Here is a 22,576-nt window from a genome sequence, read left to right as displayed (position 1 = left end):
CAGCAGAGGTAGCACCAGGACCGGCTAATTCCAGACCAAAGTCGCCCCTTCTAGCTGAGAGCGCACCAAAATTGTGCAAGCCACCCAGTCCTACACCGTGCATCCTATCGCGCCTGGAGCCTGGCTGGAGCTCCCTACTGGCTTCCGTTTCCCCGAGGACCTTTCCTAGACCTGTGGAGACAGTAAATGTCTTCTCCTCCAGCTTCCTGCTCGTTTCCTTCTGCAGCTGCATTGACATTTCCGTGCCATATTCAACATTTCTGGTCTTAAATCACATAGCACGTGGTCATTTCTTAGCAACCTGGCTTACTGAATTTTTGCAAAATATTCAGTGTCTTTTTCCCAAAGTCAAACAGCATTCCACATGGTCCCACTGCCCAGGAAAGAGCTGGTCTCTGTCCTGGTGCTGCTGGTCCTGAAGCCTTCCTGTATCCTTCAGCGTATGCTGTCCTCTCGAATCAGAGACCCGATATTACCCTGAGGACTTGTGTCCACCTTCCCGGGTTTCTAGTTTTCTGTGTGCTTCTGGGTGAGGGTTAGTGTATGCTGACGAAGCGTTAGCCTCCCTGCAGTTCAGCCCGATCAGATCAGAATGGGAACGAGGAGAAGGATGCTTTCATGGCTTTGTGACCACTCTGGGTGCTGAAATAATGCTCGCTGGAGAGGATCCCTGACAGAGAAGCTGGCCCCTGAATATGAGGGACGGGGCAAAGGAAGCTTCCCTCCTGCACCACGAGGAGCAGGGTGAGGAGAGCAGAACTCTGGTAAGAGCAGGTGTTAGTTGGGGACTGCACACGAAATGGGGGTGACAGGCACAGTTCACTCCTATCAGACACTCTGGGGCTCCGAAGGGACTTGTGTGCATAGCAGGTCTGCGCTCACCACATGCATACTGAGGTCGCTGGCGGAAATGTTTTCCAGATATCTCAAAGTCCAACATTTGGCAGTTTTCCAACTGCAAGGTATATTGTGGCATTTCTCACGCATGGCCACCAATTTTTAACCATTAAATACTCTTTTTCGAAAAAAGAAACCTGCTCACAATTCCTTTGTTTCTCACTTTTTAAGATTTGGATTTACCCTTCAATCCTTTGTTGAATATCAGCACTGAAGCTTCTGAAGATTGCAGGCTGGATATTTTGTAGAAAACTCCAGACGTGGATGTGTTTGATGACTTCCCCATGAATAGATTCAGGTTCTGCATCTATGACAGAAACCCGGGAGGGGAAGTGCTGAACTCTTCTCACTGGGTCTTCTGAGGTGGTGCCTGGACTACACACGTAACGTTTCCGCAGTATTAGCGTCAGCCCTTGGTGGACACCTGTCCCTTGGTGGACGCCTGTCCGCCGGATTTCTTCTCAGCTTGCTGGCTGCTGCTCACTCTAGCATATGCACAGGTCGCTCCCAGGCTCTGCTCCCCTCAGATGCTGAGTCAGCACTCACAGCCTCCTCTGTGACGGCTTGAAAGCGCCATGTCTTTGGCCTACGCCCGCTTCACTGCTGGGAGTCTGCTTTTCCTAGGTTTCCACACAGAGGGCGGAAGCTGAAGGCAGCTCACCGTCACCATCTTTTACATTACCAACCATTCATTGCTCATCTTCATCCACTTATTCAAACATTTGCTAAGCAACTGCCATCTGGTAGATAGAGTAAGACCCCGCCAGGTCAGGGAGAGAGCAGCACATCAAGGCACAGCGTGGGAAGCAAGCAGGACCCTCTGGGGTCTCCAGATCCTGGGGTCCGAGGAGGCCGCTTCTACAGAGGGTGGTTTGGGTTGGAACAAATGAAATACTGCTGTCTTAACTATCAAAAACTGCCTTCCTTCATTACCATGCACCAAATTCCTTGTTCCAGGCTAATCACACCCTTGTGCAGTCCACTGACCACTCAGCTGATGTTTCTCAGCGCACACAATGATGGCTGATGGCCCTTTTCTGCCGTGAACTGGCCTTGGGGCTTTCTCTCTGGGGGTACTGGAGGACCCGGCCCAAAGAGAGCCCAGGGAACGACGGGAATGCAGGAGCAGACGTAAGACAGACACAGGGCAAGGACACACTGTAACCCTTAGAATGTAGCAGGGCAGATTTTATCTTCCCAAGAAATATTTTCAGAATTTCTAGATTCATTAAAGTTGCCCTAAATATTCTCACTTATGCCTGCTTTATAACTCAGAAGATTATGTTGAAATTATCTGTTCATGTGGGTGCTCCCTTAGCAGACAACACATTCCTTTAGTGCAGGGACTCGAGGGCTTATTTTTCACGGCTCCCACTGTCCAGTTTATAGTATGGACCTGTAAGGGAAATTCCCCAAACGGTACCCCAGGATCCCATATGTGTACACATTAAGTACTTGCCTGAATGCTAAAGACCCAGCCCGACATACGTCAGACCAAAGACACGATTGTGTTCTGCAAATGAAGAAGAACTGTTTCTGGGAGAGACAGACCCTCTTGATGGTGATGCCGTGGAGCAGGAGGCCTCCTCTCTCTCCCCAGGGCTGGCCCTCAAGGCCCTGGATGCAGTGGGACTCAGGGGGCCGACATGGTGGACTCAGACCCGAGAGTTTCATCTTGAGCCTGGCCAATCCTTTCCTGCTTGGGGTCCAGGGCTTAACCCCAGAAAGGGCTTGGAGGCCTCTCCTCACCCCTACTAGAGCTGACACAAAAAAGGGGCACACCCCGCCCCAGGTCACAGCAGAATGCTAGGGGCCTCACTCGCTGGCTGAAGGCCCAGCATGCATTTCTTCCCACCGGAGAGAGAACACAGATCTTTGTGGGAAGGAGACTGAGGAGCTCAGAAGTGCATGGGAAGTGGGCCAAATGCTGAATCCTGAAAGGAAAGAGAAACTCCAGGCATCGGACTGATGTCCCTGCTTGGAACAATCGAGATATATATGTTTATGTGCATGTGCGTGAACTTACTTCATATTTCATCACTGGGAAAGTTCAGATGTGCAGCAGTTACCCTCCGAGAGACGGACTGAGGCCCAGCTTGTGTCCACAGGCTTTAAATACTGTCCTTGAGAATTAAAACTGGAGGAGATTTTACAAATTGATCCTGGCCTTCCTCTTCTGTTTCATAGGTGAAGAAAACAGTGCCTGGGGAAATTCTGCAAATCAGCCTGCATCCGCGGGGAGAGCTCTTGGACTCTCAGGCTCCTCCTCTCTCGTTCTCTGCATGGGCCCGGGGCTTCAGCCCGGCCCTGTGGGTCACTCTGCCTAAGACTCACCACACTTTTGCAGGGATGTGGGCCAACTCTCCTTTACTGCACATTCCACAAAACAAGCCGGGGCCTGGGGAGGTTAAATGTCCCAGGTCAAAGAGATGGAGGAGACTGACGGAGACCGAAGTCTGTCTCTCAGTCCACGGCAGACTCTCAGGGAACAGGCAGCAAGCACAAGGTTGGGTGGCCTGGGATTCTCACCAGGCTGCAGCATCTCTCACAGCATCGCCGCCCGCGGGGCCACACAGTCACTCTGGCTGCTGCCTCTTCATGGACTCAGTTTCCCGCACTTGCCGGCTCCAGCCGCAGGCTCCTGGGGTGAGACGTTCTGAACACTTGCCTTGCCTCACCCCTCTATCTTGTATGAGAAATCGCTCATTGCCAAGGTGCTTCTAGAACTTGCTTGTGCCTGTCTTTGAGGAGGGTATGACCGGGCTGAGGTAGAAGCCTGGGAGACACGCAACTTTCCATGCCCAAGGCCCAGCGCATCGAGGGTACTCAAGGTCTGTATATTTGATGAACGATGTAATGTGAATCCCAGCCAGGAGCACGAGTCCTTCTAGGCTCTGAGATGCTAACCTCAGTGCCTCTCACGGAGTCGGTGCTCCCCGTGTGTCACATCATCTCTGAGCTCACCTGTGTCCGCTTTCTTATTATGCTGACCTCAGCAAATCACACGTGTCTTCCTAGGACATTGTTTTTCTGGTCCTCAGTCCCCCCAGTCCCCCACTGACCACACTGGCTGGGAGCACTGGATGGGAAAATGTTTCCCATCATGGTGGGCATCAACAAACGTTTCACAAGGAGATCAAGACAGACGTGGGCTAACTGGGTATCCTGAGAGCTGACACGAAAGTCCTTTCACGGCTGAAACCCCGAGTCTACCGTTCACATGTCTGAGGAAGGAGCCGTGGAATCATGCCACACATGCAGCTGCAACCCCATGTGGAGTTATGGTGACGAGGAAGCCTGGTCAGAGAAGAGATCTCTTCCATCCCCACTTCGAGGTCCCAACTCTCCTGCTCTTGCATCTTGAATGGAAATTTGGGGCGAGATGTAAACAAGATGATCCCCAGGCCTTAGGCAGACCTTAAACCAAGTGGAGACAGACCGGGCTCCAGAACTAGCACTAACTGGTGACACTGACCCGGCCAACTGGCCAAGAACTCACACCCTCAGCCCCCCACTGGGTTCTGGGGAGGGCCGTGCTGGACCTGTGCTCCCCACCAGCGGTCGCTGGCTGCCGCTTCAGCAGAGCCCAGCCGTGAGTCCCTGCTCACCTCCAGGGCCCTTCAGGAGGGAGGTCTGGATGGCTGTGGGAGAGGACAGCAGAGGTGGGTGCTGTGCCTTTTCCTTTGCAGGAGGAGCAAAGGCAGGCAAAGGGATTGGTGGCTTTAAGGACTCTCTCCATGTCATCCCCAGGAGTGAGCCAGAGCCTGCCCTGCCCGGCCCTGCCCTGTCCCGTGGGATCCCGCCTGTGCTTTCCCACACATCCCCGGTGGCTCCCTGGGTCACCATGGCCTTTTTCTTCCAGGTGCCACCCTCCGGCTGTGCCCTTTTCCTTATGAATTCCTTCAGCGCCCTAAATGCGATGTGTGTGTTTCAAAAAGCCGAGGCCCAGCCTGGTATTGAACACCCCTCCCCCTGAGGAAAAGCACATTGCCCCCCACTGGGGCGCCCTGAGGACCCCACCGGGCCTCGCCGGGCCCTGGGAGCTGGCCCACGCTCAGCTGCAGTTAATTTTCGTTTGCTGTTTGTATATAAATGCTTTTAGTACTTAAACTAAATTTAGATCAATTAAACTAATGTTGTTTGACATAATATTCCTTGTTCCAAAATCAATATCCCTTCATTTGACAGACTTATTCTTGAGCTCAGGATGTTTATTGTTCTTAAAGCTTACCTATAGACCTGGGTTTTGTCGCTAATGATATGAAACAGCTCTTCCTCACATACTGTACGCCGGCCTGTAATGGGGCTCAAATTTCTCTGGTAAATATCTTTAATTGCACCATCATGGCTTTTCATCTCGCAGCGCGGGATCCTGCCTCCGCAGCTCCGTTTGTCTCCTTAATTTTAAAAACATTCCTTTCCCGATGTCTGCTTAGAAGGAACCGGGGTGCGCAGAAAGGCCAGTGGGGATTTAAGGGCCATGCTGTCCTCCCAAGGGGCCGGGCTGTCAGATGGTGACCTCCTTCCCTCCGCACCCACCTCCCCTCCTAACCTGCTCTCAGTGAAAAGCAACAGGGCGCTGCCCTGGGCACCGCTTCCTGCAGAGGCCGCTCACCTCACCCTGCCCCTGGCTCCCTAAGAAGCTCGCAGTCTCCTGGCCTTAGTCCAGAGTCAGCCCTGCTCGGCCTGGGAGAGCAGCCTGGGGGTCACACATCATCAGCATGGTGGGGAGAGCAGCGATGGCACAGTAGTGCTTCGCTGTCACTGTGGCCAAAGTCTGTGCACAGTGTCCCCCTGCAGAGACCCAGAGTGTGTGCCCAGCACCGCCCCATGGTGCTGGGCCCAGGTAGGTCCTGCACACCTCAGGGCAGGGCCAGCACCTGCTGGGGACGGACCTCTCGGTGCAGACCCAGTGGTCTGGCCATAGGCTTCTTTCCTCCCTGTCATGCCCCAGTAAATATTTTCCTCAAATTCACAATCAGCCAAAAGTAACAGAAGCTGGCATTGGTGAGAGCTGCAGTCAGCCTCTGGAATAGACCCTGCATCCCTCTGTGCCTAGCCTTCAGACAGCACAAGGTTCTGCCCCGAGCTGAGCTTGCCTGTCTCAGCCTGTGTGGGAAGAGGCCTCAGGGTGCCGCACAGAATCTGGGGGGATGGGATGGGGGGATCATGCGACCCCTTGGACAGGTATATGCTCATGTGCCCACATTCACGAATTATTTTTCTGCCCTATTAAGTGCCTGCCTGGCAAGTATGAGGTCTTGAGTTTGATCCCTAATACCAAAAAAAAAAAAAAAAAAAAAAAGAAAGAAAGAAAAAAATATCCATTGAGGTCATAGAGATCTGGTTGAACTGAAGAATAATAATGATTTCAGATATTGATGCACTTGAGGGAGACAGGAAATACGTGGTTTGTGCTGTTGCTACTTCCTCTTCCGTGACCAATGCACACAGCTTGATATTTGTTTTGTACAAAACCGGTGACCTCACTATGAGACTGCTCTCCCTCTTTGTTCTCTGGTCTCAAGTTTGTTCTTTCCCTCCTTCCCTTCCCTTGCCTCCTTCTCCTCCGCTGTGCGCAGAATCCCATCTGGGATAATGTCCTGCCTGCTCTGAACATGATCGCAGTAAATTTTTCTTTGTGGCGAGCCGTGGGAAACAGCACTGTAGAAAGCAAGCTGCAGAAAGAGGTTTCTGAAGTCCCTCTCTCAGGAGCGGTGGGTCTTCCTCTGAGAGGCCGCTGGTCAGCTCTTTGGTGACCACGCCTGGCCTCCTTTCATTTCCGTTCTTCAGCTGCCCATTGCCTCCAGCCCATCGCCTCTGCATCTGCCAAGTCCTGCTGCTGCACGGATCTGACCATCGGGGAGGGAAGGCACTGCCTGAAACACCGGGGAAGCTTCCCAAGGCACTTTGGCCTCTGGCTCAACTCCCCAGGGGAGGGTCCTAGCCAGGGCTGGCTGAGAGGTCTGGGTTGGGTCAGGAAGGCGGGTAGAGCCCAGCTGACATGGCAATGACTTGCAAAGCCCAGGGTGGCAAGGCTGGGCTGAGGTCTCTGCAGCAGCATCCCCTGGACCTCCTCCAGACTGGTGTCCTGGTGCTGTGCTCCCTGGGCCCCACGGTCAGCGACTGAGTCGGTGTAACTCTAAGCTCTGTGCCTCTTTTGAACAGTGTGGTTCTTGAATGTTACTTCCGTGTGAGATGGAGAAGTCTGGGAGTGTTGTGCCCATTTCACAGGGAAGCAGTGGAGGCCCAGAACAGTGACTGGGAAGGTCATGTGGGCCGCGCTCAGAGAACGGGATGAATCTCACGTTCAGAGCCTGTACCAAGCATGTCTGTCACGGGATATCAGGGCCTTTTGCAGAGGACCTGACTGCAGCTCTCCGACACCATTTGCTGTTTCGCCTCAGACACCTGAAGGGGGCGGGTGTCTCAGAAGCTTAATCCTACATGGAGGCAGGTTCCCAGAGCGTGCAGCAGAGGCTACTGTGAGATGAGGGACACCAGTGGACAGCAGGGCCATTGGTCACCTCACAGAGGGGCGACCCAGACAGGGCGCTGCCATGTGCGTCTCACCTGCTCACGGCAAGGGGCCCAGAGTTTGAAAAAGCAGAGAATTCAGGGAATTCCTCTGAGGAACACAAAGTGGACGCTAGCTTTGTCCAGTTTCTTTCTGTTTCAAAATAGCAGGAGGAAGTACCTCGAAAAGCGTTCTGATGTTTGAACGTCACTGCTGAGAAAAAGTTTTTATTTCAAATTCAATTAAATGTAATAATTTATGAAACTGTTTTATTTCATTCTTACCACAAGGCTTCTTTTAACATTATTGTCATTCCCATCTTGCATAGGTATAAACCTAGAACAGAGGAAACAGAAGTCACTTCTTTAAGACAGGCTGCAGCTGACAAATCCAGACCCAGCTGGGCCTGGCATTCTCTTTCTCTCCTTGTTCATATGAACATACACAGCTAATAAAGATGGAGAGAGGTACAAATTAGCCAAAAGTCCCCGGGAATATTTGATGAGATACACATTAAAGTTTTGCTAATAGTGATGCTAATTAGGTGTAATTCCAGGGTCAGTCTTCGGTAACACATTTAAGACCTGCACACTGGTCTCTGGATAGCAGGTCTTAGGATGCAGAGACTTCTGAACCACGTACTGCACAAACTTTTAAAAAGGGTTAGTAAAGGACTCTAGTGTTGGCTGGGTGTGTGGAAGGAGGAAGCAAAGGGAACACAAAGAGAATGCTCTCCTAATCCTTTCCATAGAGGGTTTGGTGCTCCTTAGGATTTAAAAATGCAAGGCCAGAGGAACATGCACCAGATCCGCCCCTGCTTGACTGCAGCTGCCATCAGAAGTCTTGCTTCCTGAGGGCAAGTCAGTCTACCAGGGAGATGCAGGCAACTATGCTCTGTGCACCCAAGGCCACCACTGGAGACCTACCAGGCAGCCAGTGCTCACTGGGAGAATCACACCTACATACCCCTGTGTGCCTGCACCCACTGGGGGAGTCCCAGTGTAGACATGCAGTCTGAGAGAAGAAACAGCCCCACCTCCACACACCCCTGGCCATCAAAGAAGCTTCAGTGTAGCTGCACAGGTCTGGATAAGCCCACTCATGCCCTGCTACCTTCCTTAGAACCCAGGGTCAGAAAAACCCAGGTGCCTGTCCCATTCCCCTGTGCTGCAGAGGGGCCATCCAGCATTGGAAGTGCCTGGGACCCCACAACTGGCTTTGTTGGGAGGAACCCAGGAGAATGTCAAGATGAAGGAGCAAAAGCAGTCTCAGACCTCTAGCCCACACATAAGTCTGGGAGATACAGTCATGAAAGAAAACAGAAATCACATACCTGAACCTCTGACAGGATAACAATTGAAGTAAGGAACAACTTCATGAGACTGTAAAAATAATCATATTAGAAATGATGTCTCAGGTAAAAGAAGAAATCACAGACATAATGAAAGAATTGCTAAGCATATCTAAAGAAGACATAGATAAAAAAAAGAGGGCCATAGGAAAATGATTGAAATCTTGAATAAGCAATATAGGAAGGATTTACAATGCATGAAACAGATTCAAAGAGATATACAGGAAATTAAAAAGTTGATCAAAAGCTGACAAAATTGCTTGAAAGAGACTGAAGATAAATATTCAAATCTTAAAGACAGGATTGCAGCTAACAATCATGAAAGGAAAGATCTCTTAAAAATAACAGAGAACCAGGAAATAACAATTCAACAGCTACAAGACGAAAGAAAGAAAAATAATTCAAGAATGATAGGTATCAGTAAACAAGCAGGGCTCAACACAAATGAAAAAACAAAACAAAACAAAAAAAAAACTTCCTAAGTAATAGCAGAAAACTTCCCAAACATGGGAAGGGATCTGGCATGCAGATAAGTGAGGCACATAGGACTCCATCTAGCCATAACCAAAGTAAATCTACCTCCAGACATAATAATCAAGATTCCAGAAATTCAGCATAAGAACAGAATATTAAAAGCTGTTAGATAAAAGAAGCAAATCACCTATAAAGGAAAACCAATGAGAATCATGGCAGAGTTGTCAACACAAACCATCAAGTCAAGAAGAGTTTGGAGTGAAGTGTTTCAAATTCTGAAAGAAAATAACTTCCAACTCAGATTGATGTGCCTTGAAAAACTATCTTTTAGAACTGACAGAAAAACACTTCCATGTTAAAGAACAACTGAAGGAATTGGTGATCACCAAACCAACCCTACAGAGAGTGCGGAAGGATACTCTAGAGAGAGATAAAGATGACCACGGTTCCAGGAACAGCAGCAGAGGAGGGTCAGCAAACAGGACAGGCGACTGAATGAAGGGGAAAAGAGGAGGGTCAACAGCAGGAGGACAGAGGGCAGAGACAAAGCAATGTATGCCATTGTAACCATTGCTGTAGTTGCCCTCAGGTCAGCAATAAAAAGACACACAGGGAGAGGGGATCAGAAACAAGATCCATCGATGCACTGTATACAGGAAACACATTTAACTCTAAAGGAAATTCATAGACTGAAAATCAAAGAAGAGGAAACAATTCTTCCATGTGACAGGAGACCAGAAAAAAGCAAGAGTAACTTGCTCATCAATCACAGAATGGAGATGAGAGATAGAGTGTTTTCATACAATGGAAGGCTACCAAGCTATAAAGTAAGATAATCTCGAGGCTCCTGTTGGTAAATGGACACAACCAAAGATCATGCTCATGGATGAAATGATTTGGACTCATACAGGTGAACCCCGAGGTATCTTGCTAGCATAAAAAAACTGAAGGAGTTAGTAGGATCCAAAAAACATGGTAGATATTATGAAAGTGATAGGGGAGGAAACATCTAAAAAGGGAAAGTGTGAGCCATTGTTAATTTCCTATTATCTTGTTTTGAATTCTTGTATTGTTTTCATAATCATGTTAGGTTTGGTTTTGTTCCATCTTGTTTTGATAGATTTTACTGTGTCTGATGGTATGGTCACATATTTTGAAGATAACAGGATATATTATGGCAGCCATTGTTGATTTCCTGTTATCTTGTTTCGAAGTCCTATAATGCTTTCATTCTTTTGTCTTGATTGGTTTTATTCTGCTTTGTTTTATTTAATTTTTTATGTGTGATGGTATCAACAGCTATTTTGAAGAAAACAAGAGACATTATAGTAGCCATTGTTCATTTCCTATGATCCTGTGTTGAAGTCCTGTAATGCTTTCATTCTTTTGTTCTGATTAATTTTATTCCATTTTATTTTATTTGATTTTATTATGTGTGAAGGTATGAACAACTATTTTGAAGAAACTGAGGGGCATTATGGGAGTCATTGCTGATTTTCTGTGTTTTGTTTTGAAGTCCTCAATTGCTTGCTTTGTTCCTTTCTGATTTGCTTTATTCTGTTTTGTTTTATAAAATATAAAAAATGCATGGCCGAAGGAGCCTGTCTCCTGAGGCTCCTGAGCATCCTTAATCCCACGCCGTCTGCCCTCCGGGAGCTTCTCAAGCATGCTTTGCCTGTAGCTCTCCCTTAACCACCAAGAGGACCCTGCACCCTCTTAGGAGAAATGCTGCCGTGTGCTTTTGATTCATTCAGACTAAAAGCCTCAGTCTGCTGTTCGTAAAGAGTAAGGAGCATTCAAGGACTCATCTTCGCAAGCAGCACTGGCGAGAACCCTCTTAAGAAACAAGTTTTGTTTTGCAGGAAAAAGTGTGAGTGCCTCCCCCGCCCCCAGAAGCTTTGGTGGGCTTTGGAACTCAGCCACCGTGAGCTGCGAAGTGAGTGGTTCTTCAGTTTCAGCTGAGGATCAATCTTTGTCAAACTGGAGTTAGTTAGGTCTCCGGGGAGCAAAGGGGAAGTAGTAATTTAGGAGAAAGAGCTGTTACCCGCGGCTGCTATTTACCTTACAGTAAATACGGGGGAACAGTGGTTAATAAAATGGTTATATATTTTTCCTTTAAGAAAACAGGCATGATGTATGAAATACATTATTATTCAGAGTTTAAAATAAAACAATAGAACTTGCAATTTAATTTAAAAAAAGAAAAAGGGCAACTCTGCTTCTTCTTTCATGGTTTCCAAACTTTATGCCATCTAGTTATTAATTGGGTGCATTTCTTTTTTCTCAATAGGATTGTTTATCTGTACTGTGAACCTTCTCCCCTTTTAGACTCACTGTGCTAAACTTTGTATTTAAACTCCACTTTCGGGGCAAAAGTAATATTTCTATTGATTAAGCTGTCAGATTACTCACAAAGTTGAAAGCTGAGTAACTGGACGTGGGGGAGATATTTCAGTCAAAACAAACACCCCAGGAAAAGATCAGCTGTATCTACTGCCAGGGCAAACTTAGGCTTCCGTGGGGCCTCTCCACTCCCCCTGGGAGAGCCTGAGGTCGGGCATGGCAAGGGGTGGAGGTGACCCTGGAGAGACTGCCAGGAAGCTGACCTGCCTCTCATCTATGCTCACTTCTCATGGCGGAACCCAGGAAAATGGCAAGAAATAGTTTTCCTTACCAGAGATTCCACTATGTGCTGAACCTAACTGAACTACCATCTGCAGTTTACTAATGCACTGCTGCTGTGCGTTTTTTTTTCCTCATTAGCAGCATAATCCAACTCTTCAAGGTAATAAACCTTCAGGCATCCTTAGAGGACTCTCAGAACTTCACACTTGACACAGTCGGAGTGGTCATCACCGCTGAATACTGATGAAAACTCTTCAGGAGTGGAATAAAACGAGGAGAGGCAGGACATGTGGTGAGCAGCCATGTGTGTAAGAGCTACAGATGTGGCTCGAACCCTGGGTCCCCCGGTTAGTAACAGGGTTAGGTGTCTGACCAGCTGTGAAGCAGACAGGGGAAGACCGCGGGATGAGTAGGAAGGGATTCTTCCTGCATATGCAGATTCGGTGAGCAGATGTTATTTGTGTATGTGTTTGTTTGCTGCAGGCATTGTTTAACATCATACATAGACGTGAGACTGCTTGGGTTTATATTCCATTTTAAGCATTTTAGGTGAATCATTTAACAGTTTTGAACCGAATTTTGTTATGGTGAAATGAGGATGATGACTTAAACCGTGCTGGGAGGGGACAGAAGTGTTCTTGTGTCTGGTTCTGAAAATATTCGGGGAGCACCTCTGCCCCAGACACCGGAAGCCTGGCTCACGGTGGCTTCGAGAACTGCATCTTCAGAGAGCTGAGCAGGCGTGGTGTTCACCTCTGGGTCACATCTGGAGGGGAAGGAGGAGATCTGTACCGACTCCATGGTGCTAGAGAAATCTGGCCGCCGATGGTGTTCAGAAGTCCCCCGTGCTACAACAATCTTTTAAAATCAGAGTATAAAATGCTAAAGACAATTTCAGGAGTCTGTACGCTTTACTAGAAGTTTAGACGGACTTTGTCTTTCACATGTATGCTCTGTGACACTGTTACTTTCTCCCTTGCTTTCCAGTCAAATGTTGATTTTAACTAAAAGTCATTCAACGTTAGACCAAACTGGTGCTTTGTGACAAGTGCACAACACTGTTTCCTTAACACAAGCAATGCTCCATCATAAATATTTTTGTTACTGTTGGTGATAGATGTGATTGGGGTTTCTCTGGCTCCTTGGCAATCAGCATACACAGGATGCTTCCCACTGACCTGTCCCAAATTCTGGGCAAGAATGTCCTCTCTCTTTTGTGATTTGCCCATGTGTAAGAGAGGAGTACTGGTCAGCTTCTGTTGCTGGGGTGACACTTGTGACACACACAATGCGGCTCCTGGCTTCCGTGGTTTCAGTACACCGTGAGCTGGCTCCAAGGTAGTGCCATGGTAGACGTACGTGGCAAAGAGACCCAGCGCATGACGTAGCAGATGGGAAGTATTGAGCCTTCTTATTCTTTCCAGGCTACAAGCCTACTGATTGGTGCTACCCACACGCAGGGTGAGCATTTCATCTTCTGAAAACCCACCATCCACACCCAGAACTGTGCAGTGGACTCATTAGTATCACACATTCATGATTCAGTCACCTCACACAAGCCACTTCTTGGAGTGTATGGGGCTTCAGATGGGCATCTAGATATAAGCTCTAACAAGATGTATAGCCAAAGGAAAAGGCTCTGGTCTGTTAACGAGACATCACATCCCTGTTTCTTGTGACATTTTCATAATAGCCAAGATATGAAATCAATCTATGTGTTCACTGATGCATAAGTAGATAGGGAAAATGTGGTACATCCACACACTGAAATATTGCTCAGTCATTGAGAGGGATGAGTCTTGTCATTTGTGGCAGTAGGGATAAGCTAGGAGGACGTTGTGTTAAGTAAGATAAATCATAAAGACAAGTTCTTCGTGTTTTCACTCATATGTGAAAGCTAAAAAAACTGATGTCAGAGATGCTGGGAGTGAAATAGTGGCTGTCAAATGCTGGAAAGGGAATGTGGCTGGAGTGGGCTAAGTGTAGGGACAGAGGAGAATCAGTAAGAGTTATGCAGATATCTAGGAAACACAGGAAATTTAAGTCCTAGCACTCCGTAGCACAGAGGCCAACATGCCTGCCTCCCCGAGCCAAACCCCTGAATCTGAGGTGCAGTGTGTTTTTATCTGTCCCGTCACCTCTGCCACATTCTCATCTGAAGAGGAGTGGTGCTAAGACCTCTCATGCCTAGAAGTTTAATTGTTCTTTAAGTGGATTTTGGAAAAAATCCACGAGCAAAAGTTCATCCTGTAAACCCAAATACCCCAATGGGTGTGTGCAGGGGCAGTGGCCGCGGGCCGTGGGATGCAGCCACTTCCCACAGTGAGCTCCTGAAAATGCCTTGAACGTAGAGGTGCTGCCTCTCTGGAGTCACTCGCATCCACAAACCAGTCTGGGTCACTGTGCTGCTTGCTTCCAGGCTGAGCTCCAGGGCAACCTCAGTGTCCTCCGCACTGGCAAGGACTCTGCTCTCTAGGGCTTTCTGCCCCTGACCAAATGCAGGACACAGGCAGGACGAGGGTCAGCTCTTGGCTGCTTTCTTTCTCCATGCACAGTTCCTGGGCAAAGAAAGGCCCATGAGCAGCAGTCTCTCCTAAGCCAGGGAAGAAAGGACCTGGTTAAAAGACACATGTGGCCGTGTGTACCTGCAGCAGCCACAGTTCTTTGGACTCAGGCAGAGTTGCGGCCTGTAGCTGGGGGGTGGAAGTGTGGACTTTACTATAAGTCTACCCGAGATGGGGTAGGGCAATGCAGCCAGCACCTTTTGTCCCAATATTGACCTAGCTCTGATGTCACCCGTCAGCCGTTGATCTGGGGGTCCTCGTTAGCCCCAGGGAGCAGAGCTAATTCTTCTTGCTCGTTTGTTTACAGACCATATTTGGCCTGAGTTCAGCCTGCACTTTTCACCTTGGCCTGCAAGTTGGGAGGCAAACACATGACCTCAGCTCGAGAAGCCACCCTGACCGGCCACTCTGCACTGTTTGTTTAATTTTTCTGACTTCTGCAAGCTCCTAATCCCAGGTATTCAGAATGTTACAAAAAGAGAGAGATTCTGAGATCAAAGCTCTGGTCAGGGTTTTACAAGAGGGCAGCTCTGAAAGCATCTGTAGGCCTCTCTGTGCAGCGAGGACTATGATCTTTAGAAAAATACTTCGCTCTCCAAATTGGGGCCAACAGATTTATCACTCTCTGGGCCGCCACCACGCAGGTCAGCTCAGGGTTATTTTTGTGTGTTATGTGAAAAAACATTGCAGTTCTGTTACAGAAACCTGATGATGAAATGTTTTGAATGTGCTTTAAGAATAAAAAGACTCCTGAAAGCAAATTTTGATTGTAGAATTCTCTATAAGAATGAGGACACTTTATTGACACCTGCTTGCCATGCCTGCCCCAGACAGAACTTTCTCTCCTCTGCCAGTGCTGCCACAGTTCCAAATGATGGATGTTGTAGTCTTCTGCTTCGGGAATTTCCATTTATACTCCGTGGAAGGCTAAATAGTGTCACAGAGGCACTCGGATGGATATTGAGATTGTTTTTATTAGTTACACGAATTTATTTTTCAACCCAGGAGGAGTACAGACACATGGACTATAAATGAGCTCTAATTTTATTGCAAGAGTTTTACTTTTAATATGTTTTGACACATTTCTGTTCAAATTAGCAGTTTAGGGAGTTTATAGGCGATATAGGTCATCCATTTAGACCTCAAAATTTGGTGAGCTCAGGTTTAAATCTTGATTTACTATCTATATGATCCTGGATAAATAACTGCAGCCTCAATTTTATAATCTACAGAGTGAGTAATGTTGGGCTTGGTCTCATGGGGTTATTGAAGGGATTAAATAAAAGTATGGATGATGCTTAGCCTTGAGCAGTACACCAAGAGTCAGCGAAGGCCTGCTCAAGCCCTGCATCTTAACACCGTACAGATGACCTTGTGTTGCACAGCAGATTGAAAGTCAAGTATTTTCACTTCAAAATATCTCTGTTTCTAACAGGAAACTAAAAGTTGAACTCTAGGAGCCTGGGCAGAAGACTGAAAGGAGGGACAGGGAGGGAAGAGGCAGGGACAGGAACCAGAAATGCTGAGAACGGGCCAGTTCTCCAAAACAAGATCACTATTCTCTCCTATAAACAAGCACTAAAAACCCTCCTGTTTACCAATTAATTTTGTAAAACATCAAAAATTTAGCAATCATTTCCTTGTGTCAGGTTCTGCTTGAAGCCCTTTATGCAGGTAGTTTATTTAGCACCCATAATGACCATCTGTCACATCATTTAATATATAAAAAGGCCAAGGTTCTGCAAATTTCATCATTTGCGCCAGTGTCCTGACCACTTACAGGAGCAGAAACCATTTATTCCCAGGGCTGTTTTCCCAGCCCTGGCTACACGGCATCTCTTAGTGACTAAAATGAGGTTTCTTCATAGTGAGAGGAAAAGTGCTTGATGACACTGTGCAGATAAAATCATGTGGATCCACTACCTGATCTGGTGTAGGGAAGGAAAAGAAAAAACGAGTGATTCCCAAATTTGTTGTGCATAATTGGCAGATTATGAGGCTGTTTATAGAGAAGAGGGGTTGGAGCAGGTTTCATAAAAGGCATGGAAATCAAAATTTTCTTTCTTTGTCTCCCAGGAGGGTATCACTCGATGGAGTTATCAGAGGGCTGTGTGGCCCACAGCACAGTGAAAATGTGTTAGTCTGAAAATAACATTTGAAGTCACAGATGCAGTAACTATGGGAGGATGTCATGGAGAACAGATGTCATGGAGAGACTGTATTGTCTTTCCAGAGCTGACCACAGGAGGTACTGGGTAACAGGAGGTGATGGTCGTCAGAGTAACAGTAAAATGAGAAATGTATGCTTGTCAGAAATTGAATCTGAGCTCCTGAAGTTTACCTGAGCCTCAGTGAACGTTTCTTAAACTTTTGTCATTGTTACTAAACTGTTTGCTTTTTTGGGACAGATTTTCCCCACATTGTCCAGGAAGGTCGTGAACTCATGACCTTCCCACCTCAGCCTGCCAAGTAGCTAGAATTAGACATGCACCACCACCCCAGGCTTTCCTTATATTTTTATAGACCTGCCTCCCTGCCGGCAAGACCCCCTCCACCTCTACCTGGCAAACTCCTGTCGTCCACGCAAGACTTAGTTCAGTTCTTCTGGAAGCCCTCTCTGATTCCTTTCCTCGTATTTCCTGGAGAGGTTTTCCCACAGCATTGTGTTGCATCTTTATCTGAACCCAGTAACTGGGCATCTAGGTTAGTATAATTTAAATGTCTTACTAAATCTTCTCTGGTGTGAGTTCCTTGGTGGCAGTGGCTGAGTGTTTTATTTCTGAATCTCCAGCAATTAACCTGGTGACCATGGACACATCCTTGACTGTTAGTTGAATGACTGTGTGGATGACTACCAACCTGCCTCCTGAGCCATTTCATTTTAAGTACAGAGCCCCAGCACTCAGAGGGAAGCCTGCACGAAAACTCACATGTATCTCAAATTGTGTATTTCCCAAATTTCAGTTACTCTCCTCAAGACATCCCTTTTCTGTTTATGGTGCAATTTAATCTTTGAAATAAGGAATCCTATAGATACAATAAGTCATCCGTTGTTCTTGTCCATGTTCTCTGTTTATGTTTTAAATCTGCATCCTATGCCATTTCCCTGGGTGGCAACCTTTGCCAAGCTGCTCATATTGAACCGAGCGTGGAAACCGTTCTATCTGATTCACTAAGCCACATCACCTTGCTGGCTGACATTTTGGAAACCAGGATCCTTTCATTATTGGGGAAGCAATTCCAAAGAACATAGCTTGTAGCTTTCTGGAACACTTTGGGACGGAAAATGCTCCCTGAGCTTTTGATTTGTCTTATGCCTGGGATATAAACCATCTATTTTATGAGGCAATGACAGAGACACAGATGGATGGACAGGTTTTATTGCCCTCAATAGGACTTATTCATATGACTAGAACATAAAAGCTTATAAACACACAAAAGTATTTCTATATTGAATATTTGGTTAGAAATTGTCAGCTGCATTAAATACGATAACTTCCAAGGTCCATTCTTAGCACAGTTCATCCTAGTCAGCCTTGGAACCTTCTTCTAAGGTTAACATGCTTTCTGGGTGCTCATCATACCTAAGGCATGGAGCATGTAACTCTGAAATGTCATATATTCTTAAAGGTAGGTGATAACGAGTGAATGTGTGGAATTGGTGAATAAATCATTGAGGGCATGAATATCTATAACTATAAATATGTCTTGACATCTTTCCTCTTGCTGTGGGTTGCACTGGAGATAGTAGATTGGAATTAATTTGCTGCGATTCCAATAACGCTTCAATGGAATTATAAATATAAACTTTCTGGATGGCAAGATGGATGGGAAAAGGCATTATATTATTTGGATTATAATATTTGGTGCCCAGCATGGCCAGAATGCATGACCTCCCAGCACAATGAGCACTATCCAGGTGATGAAAATCCACTGGACCTTGCATGACAAATTTGAAGGTAAGTGGAGTATTTTCCTAATTATATTGCTCAGATGCAGGTAGTAAGTAGAAGTCTAATCAGCAAGAGTAACACTGGGCCAAATGTATGAGTGATCTGCAGAAGGAAAGATTGCAGCATGTTGATTATGAAGCTATTAAGTGACATAACCAAGGAATCAGATCACCGAGGTAATGCGCCTCTGAATGGGCTGCTGGAGACAAATGAAGCTTCTTTAAAAAGTACAGATTATCAAATGAATTCACTTCTGCAAGATATGCCTAAAGAAATGAAAAATGTTTCCAGTCTATTCACACTCAGAAGATAACGCTCCTCTGCTGCCTTGGTTCCCACAGCCCCTCCGCTCCCATCCACAGAGTCAGCTCAGTAAACTCACTAGCTCCTCACCCCACCACAGCTGAAGCTCTGTGACGTGCTACGTGGTCAGACAAAATGCTTTCCAGTCCACACACACAGCCTTTAATGTTCTACTCTTGAAACAACTCAGAAAAGTGTCCAGGAGCTCCCCATCCACTGAGTAGCTCAGACGAATTAACTCAAGGTTTCCGATGCCGCCAGGTGATGGAAGTCACCTTGCCCGTGTGTCTGTTCTCAGGGCGATTTCTGCATTGTGAGTCACATTTAAACTCACTCATTTCAGACCAAGCTCAAAGTAATCAAGATAGTAGAGATGACAACTTAAAAGCTACTAGTCAGGAAATGCTATTGGGCATGGGCAGTTATGCTAATTTAAAATTCAGGCCACCCCTTCTTTTCATGCTGTGGAAAGGACTTCGATGCTGTGCCTGGATTTCTGTGCAGAGGAAGGCACTCCTGATAAGTGTCTTACTCAGCTACTCCAGAGTTCTATAGAAATTTACACTCAGTTTATAGAACAATTACAGGAAGCTGTTAACAGGTAGGTCTCCCCTAAACTGCAGCTAAGATGTTGTTGCCAATCAGCAGATGAAAACGTCAGCAGTGAGTGTAAACAAGCGTTAGCCTCAGTGACCTGAGTGCGGACTCAGGATGGACTCAGGATCCTCGGTCTGCACTCTACATACCAAGGTGTTGGCTCTGCCGCTCGGGCTTCAGTGCTCGCAGCACAGGCTCTATCACATCGTGCTGATAAACTTGATATTAATGTTCGGGTGGTGGCAGAGGAGGACACAGGAGCTGACACTGCCCACTGCCTCCGAAGGCGCCAGTACCTTTGGCTGCTCAAACTCCACCTAGCCTGTGTCCGTACTGTGTGAAAGGCTTACGCTGGAGGAAACACTGTAAACCTACATTTCTTTTTTTTTTTATTTTTATTTTTTTTTTAATTTAAGGAGAAAAGAAAAAAAGTGGAAGGGTACAAGTTATACAGATTTACAGAAGAAAAAAATGAACAGTAGGAAATCATTAGTTAATGGATTACATATTGCCATCTTAAAAATAATTGTTCAAGTCACAAAATTAAAGCTTGTAGAGTGGACATTCCAACAATGATACTGCAAACAGTTCTGTTCAATGATCCAATAAAACTCTGTGATGTCATTTTCTATCTTATACACTTAAATATACATGCAGTTATATAGTTTAGAGCACTTTCTTTTCCTCTCTTTTGTACAATGACTATTACACATTTTGGGTTTCATTGCTCCCACGGTTCTTCTTGCATTTTTGGAAGAGAGTAAAACCAAATGAGACATAACCGGACAGAATCGGTCAAGTCAAAAGGGTGGACATAATAGATAATATAAAAACATAATACAAGGTGACCAACAATGGTTACCATAATGCCTCCCGCTATCTCTAATAGAATTGCCTATATCATTAGTTATAATACAATTGAACAAAATAGTAAAGAACAAAACCGACAAAACCAAAACATTGGAGACATTGTAGGTCTTCAAAAGTAGATAATAGTCAACGAGAATGGGCGTTATAATGAATCTCATTATCTTCTCAGCTGATGCCTAAACTTTCGAACCTGATACTATCCATCAAAATCTCGATTTGAAGCCCTGTATTACTCTCACCATCTTGTTTTTGACTGATGTTCCCCTAAACCTACATTTCATAAAAATGGCACAGTCTTGCAAAAACTAAACCATGTGCCCAGATGAAGGACCTCAGTAAAATAAGACACCTGCCAGTCTCAACCCCACTGACTGGGAGCAGTTAAGCGAGTTGTATCCAGTCTTCATCAGACAGCATCCCTCATTTCCCTGGTCTATCAAAGCAATCAGAGTGCAGAATTAGATTTGCAGTGGCTTTTTGCATTCCTTGGTTGGAAGGGGAAGGCCAATTTTATTTCCCACTGAAATGACCACTACCACTCCTGCCCCTAACCCCAGCTGTAAACCTGTGAGAAACATGGTACAAGGGGGTGAGGGAAGCCAAGCTGAGTGTGAAGCTCTCTGAAAAGCAAAAGAGCAAAGGAGACGTGCTCAGGGAGACCGAGGCAGTGGAGTGGATACCAGAACCCCGGGCACAAAACCAGCAGACTGCCCCAGACTGAATCGTGGCCACTGGAACTCGGAGGCTGAAGCTCTGGCCCTTGGCGTGATGGGTGTGGATAGAGGAGTCCTGAGGGTCAGGCTGAGCATCGCGTCCTGGTGAATGCAGGCTGCTGGCGTCCTCCCCTCACAGCGCACTGGGAGGAGTCTGAGGATGCTGCAGAGAGAACCTGACCGAGCCATCCCCTGGCCACGAATTCTGCCCAGCAGAATTGTGCAAGGGTGAATTTAGGTTGATCAAGCTCCCGCGCTGGTGTTATTTTTTATGGCAGTCTGAGCTGACTAATCCAGAAACCATCAAGAAATCGACTTTTTCTTTAATGCATTTAGCTGAAGGCTAAACTGTGCATGCAGCAAAACTTGATTCTGGAAGAAGAGCAGCGAGGACTCTGTAACCTGCATGGCTTTAGACCCCAGCCAGCACTGGGGCAAATCCAAGCTCTGACTGTGGGCCCAGGAACCCAGTGACTGCCAGTGTCTAAGGGCTACATCTCGGAAACAGGGGTCAATGATGCTCGCAATCGTGGCGATGTTAAGCCACGTCTGGTGACATTTGAACAAATGCCTGGCAGACTCAAGCTGACTGATAATCTACCTATTTAAACTCTTTGAAACATTATAATGAAATCCAGATTGTTAACAGCATAGCAACATAGTACCTATTGGTGTCTGATTGAAATAAAAACAAATCACCATATGTACAATGAGACAAAGTTTTGCCATCTACAAAAAACAGAAAAAGAAAACAATAAATATCAACCTAAAACAAAAATAAGCATCAACTTATCAGACAAAAGCTTCAAGATTATTCTAAGCATAATTAAAGACTTAAAGGGGAGGTAGGTTGATAGATCCTTCTCAAGGGAGAGGTGATCAAGAGCTGGAAGAGGGGGAGGAGGGAAAGGGAATGAAAAAGGAAATCAAAATGTGTCCTGTATGTGTATCAACTCACACAAGCACTGGACACATTTGTGCATAAGAATGTACTAATTAAACTTCAATCAATCTTAAGCACAACAAACAGGGAAAATTACACTGAGCCACAGTAACCAATGTTTTCGTTCTTGCATGTTGCAGGGCATAAGTTTACCGTCATCTGAGGGAGCCGGGTCTTGACTCTTCCTGGCTTGCATTTCCAGATCCCCTTTCCGTAATGCTGAGTTTCTACTTTTTAAATTCGTGTTTGGAGCACAGAATGATTATATTCACCGGGGGTAGTTTGTATGATTATGTTTCCCTTCCCTTCCCTCCCCAGGCTCCGTTCCTGGTCACCTTTTCACATGCAAAAGATTTTCCTCTACCTACTTTTATCTGTCTTTCCTGTATTTACACTTTGTATTTCTCATGTGGGAGAAATCGTATGGCATTTAAGCTTATGTATCTGATTTATTTCACTTAAGATTATGTTATCAACTTGCATTTATTTTCCTAAAAATGAGTAAAATTTATCCTTCCTTGTAGTTGACTGCTGTTCACATTTTCTTCACATTGTCTGCTGATGGACATACAAGCTGCTTCCAAGATTTAGCCACTAAGGATTTTGCGGCTCCAATTCTGTAGGCATTCATCGCTGTCATGTGATGCCTTTAACTCTTCGGGTGAGACAGGAAGAGGCCTACGAGGTGAACAGCTGAGCTGAATGGAATTTCTCACTTTAGCTTTTGGAGGACCTTCCATGGTGATTTCCATAGTGGTTGTACCGGCTC

General features: G+C 46.3%; 1 long non-coding RNA gene across 1 annotated transcript in view; it reads left to right on the top strand.

The window, feature by feature from the left end:
- LOC134474813 (uncharacterized) overlaps positions 1-12,143 on the top strand; it is a 56,734-nt gene extending 44,591 nt beyond the window's left edge. The window contains exon 7 of the long non-coding RNA XR_010045703.1: positions 12,003-12,143. This is a non-coding gene — a long non-coding RNA (uncharacterized LOC134474813). The remainder of the gene's footprint in view (positions 1-12,002) is intronic.
- The last annotated feature ends 10,433 nt before the right edge of the window (positions 12,144-22,576 follow it).

This window comes from Cavia porcellus, unplaced genomic scaffold (genome assembly GCF_034190915.1).
Source record: "Cavia porcellus strain 051 isolate PalLab524CR breed Dunkin Hartley unplaced genomic scaffold, mCavPor4.1 scaffold_1, whole genome shotgun sequence".
NCBI classification, from domain to species: domain Eukaryota; kingdom Metazoa; phylum Chordata; class Mammalia; order Rodentia; family Caviidae; genus Cavia; species Cavia porcellus.
Note: the sequence above shows the minus strand (reverse complement) of the source record. Positions and strands in the feature narration are given on the sequence as shown.